The sequence below is a fragment of the Rhipicephalus sanguineus genome, chromosome 3 (assembly GCF_013339695.2).
Source record: "Rhipicephalus sanguineus isolate Rsan-2018 chromosome 3, BIME_Rsan_1.4, whole genome shotgun sequence".
Classification (NCBI taxonomy): domain Eukaryota; kingdom Metazoa; phylum Arthropoda; class Arachnida; order Ixodida; family Ixodidae; genus Rhipicephalus; species Rhipicephalus sanguineus.
Window position 1 is genome coordinate 45325552 of NC_051178.1, and position 11348 is coordinate 45336899.

The window sequence follows — 11348 nt, forward strand, 5'->3', positions numbered from 1 at the left end:
AAATTGAAGCCAGAAGAGTGCACAGCTCTGCAGAGTGCAACCCCACAAAACGGGGCAGCGACCAATCTCAAAACAATGAATCGATAAGGGGGTTCCCAAGGCACCTACCTCGACATTTGAGAAAAGCGCCCGACCTAGCACTCGAAACCGGGCACGGTCCAATCTCTCAACCGAACTTGGATCTGCGAGTTGTCTGCAAGTCTTGCAAGAAACGCGCGACCGCTAGGTTTGCACAATAAGTGCAATTGCAAGCATTTGCATTTATTGGCATACCAAGGGGCCACAAGCAGTTCTGCACTTTCAAACACAGCGCATGACACTGATTACAGTCACTACATACAAGGTGCATTGTCCTGCACTGCAGGACTGCATGCACAAAAGTTCTATCACATTCGCCAGCAGTTAAGGACTTGGAACCTCACCTGCTGACGTCACTGAGCCCTCATAATGATCTGTCCTTGCATCGGTTATCAAAGCAGGCAGCAGCAGCAATTGCAACACTCGCAACATAGTTGCATGAACCAAGATGTAGGAAGCGACAGCTTTCCAACATTCTGGTTCGGGCAAACCACTCAGTTCTACAAGAGATACTTCCGAGGAGCAAAGATCATGGAACAAGCGTGTTCCAGCATCTTGGCTGACCTCTCACGCTTGCCGCAACCGAGGTGCTGGAAGAGTCTTCCAACAGCTCGGCTGCAACGAGCACCACATGCCATCAACAGCTCATCCACACTCAACCAAAGATGCCAGAACTGAAGGGTTTTTCTGGCACCTTAACACCTCCACCGACACTTCCTTCGTTTCTTTGTTCTATGAAGCGGCGTTAGCATGCATCAAGCCACGCATGTGGATTGTTTTTATTTAGTGTGGCGTCGCCACCATGTTCACACTCTCTCCACTTTTTTCCCTCACGGGCGGCGGGAAACGCGTGCGCGCGTCGGTGATGTTCGTGGCGCGCTGGGCCCGGGGCTGAGAGTTTCTGTGTTGGTTTTGGCGACCGTGTCCTGCAGCGAGACCGGAGACTGTCTGGGCGCCTCGGCGACAGGTCTTCTGTCGGCTGGTCGGAGCTGGCACTCAGTGCCCAGGGGCTCAGTCCTGAGCAGGGCCCACGCCGGTGTCCTTGTGGCGAAAGTTCAGGAGCCTGCGCCAGATAGGTGTGCGTGCCAATGGCACATTCTTAGCAACCTACTTACAATTTTTTTTAATAGTTAAACTTACATCAGAATCGCAGAAGCTGACCTTGTTGGTAAGTATTCATTATAAAAAAAGTGGGCATGCAAACACAAACACAGGAGAACAAGACAATGAAATGGGCCAGCGTTTGTGTTATCTCGCTCTCCTCTCCGGTGTTGGTGTTAGCATGCCCACCCTCTTCCACAATAAGAACAATCAAACCTTGTGTAATGAAGCTTTACAGTCAAACCTAGCTACTGTATCAATCTTGGGCATATCGAATTATCCTATAGCACATTGAACTATTTTCGAACACAACAATGCTTTAACTACAATGCATAGGAAAATCTGACTACATCGAACAAAGATAGCCAGGAGACATAAGGCAGCGCAAAATGCCCCAAGAAGGTTGCTTTTTCTTGGGAAGGGGGCTTTCCCGCATGCATTTAGGAGAGAGAGCAGTGCGATTAGGAGGGCGCTGCGTGGAGCGAGTAGAAACTACTGCCTGCCATTGCGTAGTTTCTACCATGATTCCTCGTCATAGCACAAAGTAGGCCGATCGTGCGCAGTTGTGGTTCGCTTCTCCAGGATCCTCCACTCCCTTGGTTAACTTAATGTGAGAACTGCCACGAAATGGAGGAACCTGCTGTTCTCCACAAATGATCCAACACACTCCCTTGGTTAATGCGAGAACTGCCACGAAATGGAGGAAACTGCTGTTCTCCACATATGATCCAACACACTGAATTGGTTAATGCAAGAACTGCCACAAAATGGAAGAACCTCCTGTTCTGCACAAACATACCTGCCAAGTTTGGAGAAACGGAATCCGGGAGACCTACTCAACGGGGGGGGGGGTACTGCGATAGCAATTATATGGAGACACTGTCAATGGGATTTTGCAGTCACCGCTGATCTGTAGAGTCCAAACTGATAACATCACTTACGCATCGTCTGTTTCACGTGCGAGTAAAAGCTTGCTAGCGCTAGGGACGAACGCGGTTGAAGCAGAGATGAAACGACCCGGCCGTCACCGTCGCACCAAGGGCACATGCGATAACATCGCTCCGCATGCGAGGCCTGTCGTCGCTTGCTTAACAGTTATTTCGTCGGGCAAGGGACCATAAGGGGCGCCGTTGAGACGGGGACGGTCGCGAGCGCTGGCGAACGCGCTATCTCGACAGACATCGGTAACGTTTACCGTTTTAAGTGCTGGGCTCTCCACTTAAAGCAGCCGTGACACATAATTTTGAAGGCGAGATAACTTGTGGGATAGATTTGTGTGTACACAAACGCATCATCGATGCCGGCGATAGTCCGGCATCAGTGTGCCGGACTGTCGCCGAGCTCACCAGAGTGAGCGAGCGAACAGTTCAGCATATCAAGGCTGAAGCTCTGCGGGCCCCACTTGCCTCCCTGAAGCGCAAGAAGTTGAATTCCTCGGGCCAAACTGAGAAGCGCATCACCGGCAAGACGCAGCTGCAGCGCTATGACACGTTTGCGCTGGCAGCACTGCGGCGCCAAGTGCACAGCTACTTCATGCGCAATGAAACTGAGTTGAACCTTTCTACCATCGTTAAAAGAAAGAAGAAGAATCCTTTCTACTACGTGGCCAGACAACTCTGCTCATGTGGCCAGACAAAGCACTGGACGCGCGGGGCAGAACTGGATTTCCGGGAGATTTTCTCATGATCTGTACAACCGGGAGAAACGTTCAAAATCTGGGAGCTTCCCGGGTAATCCGGGAGACTTGGCAGGTATGCACAAATGATCCAACACACTCAAATGTGGGAAAAAAAAGGAGTCTTAATGTCACTGCTGCATACAGCAACCCAAGAAGCATGCAGAGTACGGTATATTGAAGAACAAGGCTGACATTAGGGCCAAGGTGGACTAGGGCCTTCTAATGACCAACGAGTACGCACCGCTGAGTATGAAGAGGTTGAGGTGCCGTTTACATCGACAACGTATTTTTTCACATATAACCTGCCCTGTGTGTAATGCACACCCCATATACAAACCCTAGAAAAAAAAAAGCAAACAAAAATTCCGTGCATACTGCCGCAACGCCAACTTGTGCACTGAAGTTAGCACCAAAATACAGTACATTCTTTACCAGTTTCATATCTAATTATACAATATATCAAACTAATTCCAGTATTTTTGCAAGTTCAATATATGCCAGTTTGACTGTATAGCCCAGTAGTTCTCAAATGGGGTTCCACGGAACCCAGGGGGGTCCTCAGAGACCCATTTAAATAAAAGCCACGTACTTCACGCTGCATGCTGTGTTGTCACCCCCCACCTTTCTCACAGCAAGGGCTCCCTCATCTATTCCACCGGTCTGCAAGGGTCTCCGAAAATTCATGGCTGAGAAACACTGGTATAGCCCTTTACTGCAATATATGCCAATATGGTGCAAAGCTTCAGACAAACAAAGAAGACTGCATTGCAGTCAGTGGTAATGGTAGTCGAACCCACTTACAACGATCTCACGTATAACGATCCCACGTATAACGACCATATTTGGGTGCACTTACGATTTTTCTATGCCAACCATTGAAGCTGCATCCACATATAGTGAACATTTTTCAAAGCCTCCTACTTTTATAACGAACACTTCAGACACGGTTGCGGTAAAAATATGGCGCATACGAAGCAAAAAAAAGTTAAAAAGAGGCCTTCTAAAGCATGAGTGGGGCGCGCGAGTGCGCGCCCCACTCCATTTCACTTGCGACTCATATCGGCGAGCACCACAAGCAGATTTCGGACGCTGCGAGCGAGGTCGCTCACTTTCCAGGCGTTTTTTCAGTGGCAGAATAGAAGTGAGGAAAAAAAAATAGGCGGCAGCATGAAGCCTTGCGGTAAGCTTTCGCACGGTAACCTTTCCTGACGCCGTTCTCTGTAGCTACGCCCGCCTACGATGAACCAAACAATGCCTTGGAACGCAAGAAGGCATAAATGCAGTAAGTGATAACCACGATAACTTTCCATCGCATAAAGCTTCACTGCGTCCTTAAACTCGTTGACACCACAGTGTGCCACAAAAGGTCGTCCGTCTTTTCGGTAACGGCAGAGACCGGTCGATCGGTGATTACGACCCCGCGCGATTGTGGCGATGCCTTCGCGGATAAGCATCAGAAAAGAGTGAAGGCGAGGTGGTGGCAGTCGATAAACATGCCATTACGACTTATAGCCGACAGCCTTATCACAGTCTTCTGTAGATATCTGCTCGGCCGCGCATGTGGCGTACACCGTACCCACCATACACTGTGCGGATTGACGGCGGTACGAGCGCGCCATGCTGCCGTTCGCAAGTTCGCCGCCACCGCGGCCGCGTCGTGCGAGACCGCTTCAAAGTGCGCGTCGCTTTCTAGAAACGAAAGTAGCTCGCTGTTCTTGAGCAGCGCGGGCACAGAGAAGCGCCGGTGCACTGACAGCGAGCGTATACTGCATGTTTGACTAGGTGACAACTCAAGTGCGCCGCGCATCGTCGTGCAGGAACGCGAGAGCATCACAGAGACGTAGAGATGTGGGCGTCAGGCCCGTAGCCAGGGGGGGGGGGGCAGGGAGCCCATTGACGGAACATTTTTTCCTTGCCATCTGATCGTGTAAATTTTTTTGACGTCATTTCCGTGACGGAAATACGTCACGGAAGTCTTTGTGGACCCCGGCATTAAACACTTTCGTGTTAAAACTTGGAGGAGGCCTGACCTTCACCTTTCAGCACAGAACATGATAGAACTATCAGGCCCTGTGAACATCACTTTCTTATTCGCCTGACATGCTTTGAGCCTCAGTAGATACCGTATACACTCGACTAAGGGCCGCGCTCGCGTAAGGGTCGCTCTCCCCAACTTCGCAGTTCAAATTTTGAAAAAAAGAAAATATTGCCAGCAAACAGCAGCGTCGTCGTGTCTCGCGTACAGTGCACTTCGCGGGAGGCACCTGATTTCGCAGGAGCCATTGGGATTTCCAATGCCATGGATGGCACTGTAGACGATTGGATATATGAACGTGCGGATGAACCGAGCAGCGGCGATGAGCCGAGCCCAAGCAGCGATACCGATGAAGACATCTAGCGATGATGTCCGCAGCTAGAGGCCAGATATCCCATCGTTAGGTATATATGTCAGGATTAAATAGGGTTTTCCATACGTGGATGGAAAATTGAAAACAGAATTTCCCAGTTCCGTGGAAGGGCTGCACCCCATCAAAATCACAGAAAAAAAAGGGAGCCCTTAATAGAGTGTATACGGTCACAAGTATGGCATGAAGGAAGGAACGTCTGTGTGCATGACGCTGGCCGTTGTAACCTCTCCTAGGGCACCACTGCAAGTACAGTTAGTTGCGAAGCGCACACTACACCATAATTCCCCGTTCTGTGAAGTAGCCAAGTGCCCTCCACACACCTGTAAGCAAATACACACACCTACGCGGTTGCACACTTTGCTGATGCCGTGGTTGACCATAATGAATTATAGCTGGGCCCTTTGTGGTCCCAGCTATTAGGTGGGCAGCTTTAAGCCACTCGTTGCACAATTGACATGGTGTGATGCCTGGTGTGGTTCTGTGCTTCTGCCATGCAACATTACGTCTGTTAAAGTAACTCCTCGTCAAACATGATGCCTGCATGGAGTCTTTTCCACAAGCAGTTGCAAGCAATGGCATGGCTCTGGGGTAGGACGCCTTACTACCGTGCACAATGCCTGGGTTCAATTATGGCTGGACAGACTCATTCTTTACATCAAGCGGGATTTTTCTCTGCCGGACAATGCTACTGACTGATTTTCTGCAAGACAGGCTCCTTAACACGATCATGTTAAAACAACGTCAGTCATCAAATGAGCAACACACTGTGGACACCAACTTTAGTCCTGAATTCAGCCCACTATGATGCACATTGAAGGTCATTCCACAGTGCAATCGGCTAGTAACATTTTTTTTTTTTTGAAAAGCAAAACAAATTCTTGTTTGACTGCGTTTGAGTGAAAACACCATTTATGGCACACTGTGCCTAAAGCAGAATCCATACTGTTGGTAAGCACATTACATCATGAAAAAGCATGCATGCCTCTCGTGCCTGTTTCAATGTTCATTGCACATTTTCATTATAGAAGCAACGTAATGTGCTGTGTATGAAAACTGACATGCAATTACCAAAGTGTCTTGAGCCAGAAATAATGCCTGAATGTTTTCCATGTGCTCGATAAAAATATCCAGTTTAAGCCACTACAGTCAAACCTGCTTATAACGAATTTGTAAGTGCAGTGAAAGTGGCCGTTATAAGAGTAGTTTGTTATATACGGACTAGCCCTTAGACACGTGTACAAATTAGCGACCAAATCAGTTTTTCGCGCAGTTTTATTGCGAAGTGCAAACAACCCCTCCGGTGACAATTTAAGTCTTTTTGCTTTGTGAAGCGACAACCGCTACTTGCTTACGAGTGAATTAAACCCCTTTGGCAATGAATCTGCCGCTACAGAAGAGTGCACAGGGGTGGAGCAGAAATTCTCCCAGACGTCTTCGAAATCTCCCTTCCCCCTAATGGCTCCTATAGCTATGCATCAGTCGCGCAAGGCTGAGCGCGCCAGGAGCTACGTCACTTCATCCGGAGAAATACGACGTTAGAAAAGTTTAATGTCACGATTCATTAAAGCAACAACGTAAACAAAGTGTCAACGAACCACAATCTCTAGATTGCGGTTCATCGACAGAAAGCTTAGCAGCTTTCTGCCACGTGTAATGCCGCATTCACACCGACTCGGGCTGCATGAAGAACAACAGCAATGCTCGAGTGGCAGTTGGTATTAAGTGGTTCAATACTATTTACTGGAACACACAAGAGCTGACAAAGCGTACGGACACACAACTGCTTTCCCCAATAAAGGTGAGCACATCTGTACCGCCATCTGCTACCGAGCGAAAAGTGACACCCTTCTCTTGAAATTTGGTACTCTCATGTGGGGCCGATCATCCCTGGCTAAGTTGCATGCTGTGTGTCTCCCACTCAGCTCACGCTGTCACTGACAGGGCGTGCAGACAAGTGGCTCCGAGCTTATTGCACAATTTCCCAATCAGTTGCAATGAGAGTTTCATAAGCTGCACTCGGAAAGCATAATTAAACTAAAAGCTCTCAGCACATGTGATTACTGCTAGCCTGCAAATCGCACAAATTGTTGGGGTGTGCATTATGACAAAGCGTGTCAAAGCCACTGCCGAGTGGGTCATGTGCTGGTTAGACTACTGACATGCAGGTGCAGCCCACGATGGCTTCATTGAATCCAAAATGCCATGCCAATTTTATTGTCTATATCAATAACTCGTGCGTTAATGGGATACTAAAGTGAAACAATGAATTGGTTTAGACTGATGAATCGTACTTCGAGGACTCTAGTGTCATTAGTTTAACCGTCAGAGGTTTATTAATAGAGGAGAAAATGAAGGTTGAAGTTTCATTTTTAAATTTCATGCCGAAATCTGATGTCACAGATTTCAAAGCATATTTCTCGTATTCAGGCGACATTGGCTCAATGAAATTTCTTCAAACGTGATACGTTAGGTCTATGAGAGGACCATGTACTTAGTTTTTACTGATTAGGAACTACGTAGGGCCTAGCAGACGCCGCCAAAATCTTTGACATGATGGTGTTTAGCGTGGTAATGTCAAGGTGGTGTCACCGCCTGCATTTTCTTTTTGTGCATAGCGTCTTCTCGTGGAAAGTGGCGATTTTTGGAACTGCGACAGTGACTCACTAACATAAAAAAAAAATCATTTTTCTCTTGAGTGTCCAAAATAGTATGGAGCCTCATTTTTTCTTACTGCACACAGAAGCCAGGAATGAGCTTTGTGGAAGCCAGTATGAGAACCAATGACTTCGAGCACCATGCTCATATTTCTGTTTTTGAAACGTGTTGAGACAGAACTCACATTGTTGTCTCTCTCCTTTCAGCTATCGCCAGGGTCCCTTGGACTGCATATTTTTTCGCTGCTTTTTTGAAGCCATCCGCTCTCCCGATGACTGCAACGGGTGCTTCACCCATGGCAACGTGAACTCTCTGCAGGAGGAGAAAACAGTGGTCAACAGAAAGGACAACTCAGAACATGAATTGTGCAATCCAACACACGAGAGATACGAGAGGTCAGGCACAGAGTTCCAGCTGGTGTCAGTTATTAGCAGGTCATTTTACAGCAAGTTGTACAGAGTATATACATGATCCTCTGCACACTACTTGCATCGCACTGCAAAGCTAGCTAATTAAACAGATTCAGCAGTCATATTTTTAATAATTCACCATCAAGACACCCAATTAAAGCAAGAACAAAAGCCAACTGAGCAGCAGTCAAGAAAAAATAATAGGAATAACATAGCAAGTTAAATGTAGGTTGCTAAGCTTTACATTTTAAAGCCATGATACATCACAGTGGGTGATTCTGGATCCAATGGAACCGCCAAAGACATTTTAGCGCAAACCTAAATCTGAGTACCGTAAAATATCGAGAGATTCCCCACCCCCTTAAGATCACCCACCCTTGTTTTTGGCATGATTACCTAGTTTTCCACAATCACCGAGATAACCCACCCCTGGCAATAGCATCATCCCTTTCCGTAAGAACATCCTTTGCGAGACCTGGGCAACCTCCATTCGAGCTGGTCCAGCAATGTCTTGGGGGAATCTTAAGGAGGCATCGCAACAAGATGTCGACTTCGTTTCCCAGGCTTGGACAGCCGTGAGAGAGGAAGCTGTTACCTACTCATTCAAGCGGTGTGCGATATTGATCGCCCTCGATGGATCAGAACACCAAAAGTGTCATCAGTAACTGGCTTTGGCAGTCCCCCACTTCCACTACATTGCCAACCACATCGAACACAAGAGGTTGGCGACTTCTTTTTTTGACAGTGACTTTTCATTCCACGGTTTGGATGATGAATGATATCTGTGCTAACACGTGTTCATTCTTTGGCTGCTATACATCCTTGAATTCTTTTTAGTTGCACACTCAAAGTCACGACTAGACTTTACGTGGCCATCGTCAAAATTTTACGGTTGCCACGACTGGAGTCTAACATGTGAGCTTTAGCTCAACAATGTACTGTCAATGCCAGCAGGATACACCGGCAGGTAGAAAACATGGGAAGAACCAGGCACACTAACTTTCACGTTATTGAAAGCCATACCAAGTGGTTGAGGCCCTGCTTTACGACTATAACAGCATCAGTGGCCTTCCCATGCATCAATGTGCAATTAAGGTTGCTGAGCGATTCTATGAGAATGAAAAACTCATTCTTTAGATGCTGTAAATACGTGCCAAGACATCTTTACAACCGGCACGTGAACATACCAGACAACCTCCCACACCAGGCTGCACATTTTGCCACGAAAGCCCCTTAGCGAATGTTCTGCATAAGTAATCTTGCCATCGAAGACCACTACACACTTAGTGGAAACTCTCTTCCATCTTGTCGCCAAAAGAAAAGCAGTGTGATTGGTCGGCGCTCCTTAAGAGCCTTCCTTTACTCAGCACTCTGCATCTTCACCCTGCTATGCAATTGTATGCAACTAGTCCTCTTAGACGTACACACAAGGCACAGTTCGTGCTTTGGAATCCCATCTGCACATGCTAAGAATTCCAAACAAGCCTCTCACATATGGAAAAAATTTCAGAAGTGCGCAGCAGCACATGTACGGTTCACGTATAGAGTTGCACACAGGCACCAAATGTGTAAATTTATGCACGAATCCACACTGCCCTCATGCCAGTGTGCTGCACCGAAATGATCATCAATGAGTATCAAGTATAGTAATAGCAGTTAGCCACTTGGAGTAAAATTGATGACTCGTCTGAGATACAGCCATACGGAATAAACAGTCTTCTCCCACAGTGTTTCACACACATTCGTAGATGGCCACATTTGTTGGTTCGGGTGAATGGCTCTCAGTTCACAGGGGTGAAGCACATTCTTTTCCATCGAGCTTTAACATAAGCCAAAAGATGGCATTAACCTGCAGCATCCTTAGACAAAATTAAGTTTTTAGCAGTGTTCTTTCATTTCGGTCGTCCCTGTGCAAGACTGTGCTGACCAAGATTATCAACAAGACAAGCTCATCCAGACTGCTTTAGGAAAACCACTGTGATGCTGCCCTTAGAGCAACAACTGATGACATCATGGAGCCTCCAGCCAAAATCTTGACACTCTGCAAACTGTCACTGGTGCACGAGAAAACCAACAAGGGAGTATCACGATGACACCAAGCCGTTCCCACTGAGCTCTGTCAGGTCTTGTTTTCAAGCAGCTAATATGGTGCTCTAAAAATTATGTCAATCACTAAAATCCCAAAAGTGCAATGAAGTAAAGCTGCTTGTTGAGCATGCATTATACTGCCCAAGAGTAAAGTGAACGTCTTGCTAAAATAGAGCATTGCCCCAACATGGGTAGCTGGAGATGAAAGAAACATGCAGAATTACAAAATGAGCCTACAGATGGCCGAGGCTTGCTTTCTGTTGCCTTAGGGTCAAGGGCATGGACCAACATGATGAAAAGAAGCCCACAAAGCCACAATGTGCATCCCTAAGTTTGTTTACACGCCAGGACTACAACGGTGCCACCTCACCAATACCCTGCTCGCACGTCTGCAACACAGTTGTTCACCTCAGAATGGCCACCCATGCCCTGCCACAGATTAATAACAAAGCACTCACGCAGGCTGCAGCTCGGGTATGGGTTGTCCAAAGGCAAGAACCGGTAGGTCTTCGACAACCTCGACGAAGTGGACTGCAGGCATGAGAAGGTCAACATTCAGCCACACACCGCCGACCAGTCTGTGGCCACACAGTTCAAAAGAACACTCCACGTGATGACTCGCTACAGATTTCCATAGTTCGTGAAGGCACAAAACCTGTTGACCTATCAAACTACCCAACGGCTTCAACAGGAGGATCCCTTTCCATGTCCAATGATTACTGTGGTTTGATCACCTATATTATTGACTCGTGTATCTAGCTTAAGGCTATAAGACAGAAACGAAAGTAATTTTCACCTAAGCTTCCTTGCTATGAGCTGAATACTCAGTACACGAATGCTTTTGGGTTTATGCCTTCTGCAACATCACTACAAAGTAGCCATTATTGGCTAGAATAGAAGCCATGACCTCAGTAACAAGCGTTAAGATCA

At 47.2% G+C, this 11348-nt stretch overlaps 1 long non-coding RNA gene across 1 annotated transcript; it reads right to left on the minus strand.

Moving 5' to 3' along the window:
• Nucleotides 1–841: 841 nt before the first annotated feature.
• Nucleotides 842–11033, minus strand: LOC125757597 (uncharacterized). Its single transcript, XR_007415334.1, has 3 exons — nt 10877–11033; nt 8105–8232; nt 842–1141 (listed from the first exon to the last, which is right to left on the minus strand). It is a non-coding gene; the product is annotated as an uncharacterized LOC125757597 (long non-coding RNA).
• Nucleotides 11034–11348: the final 315 nt, after the last annotated feature.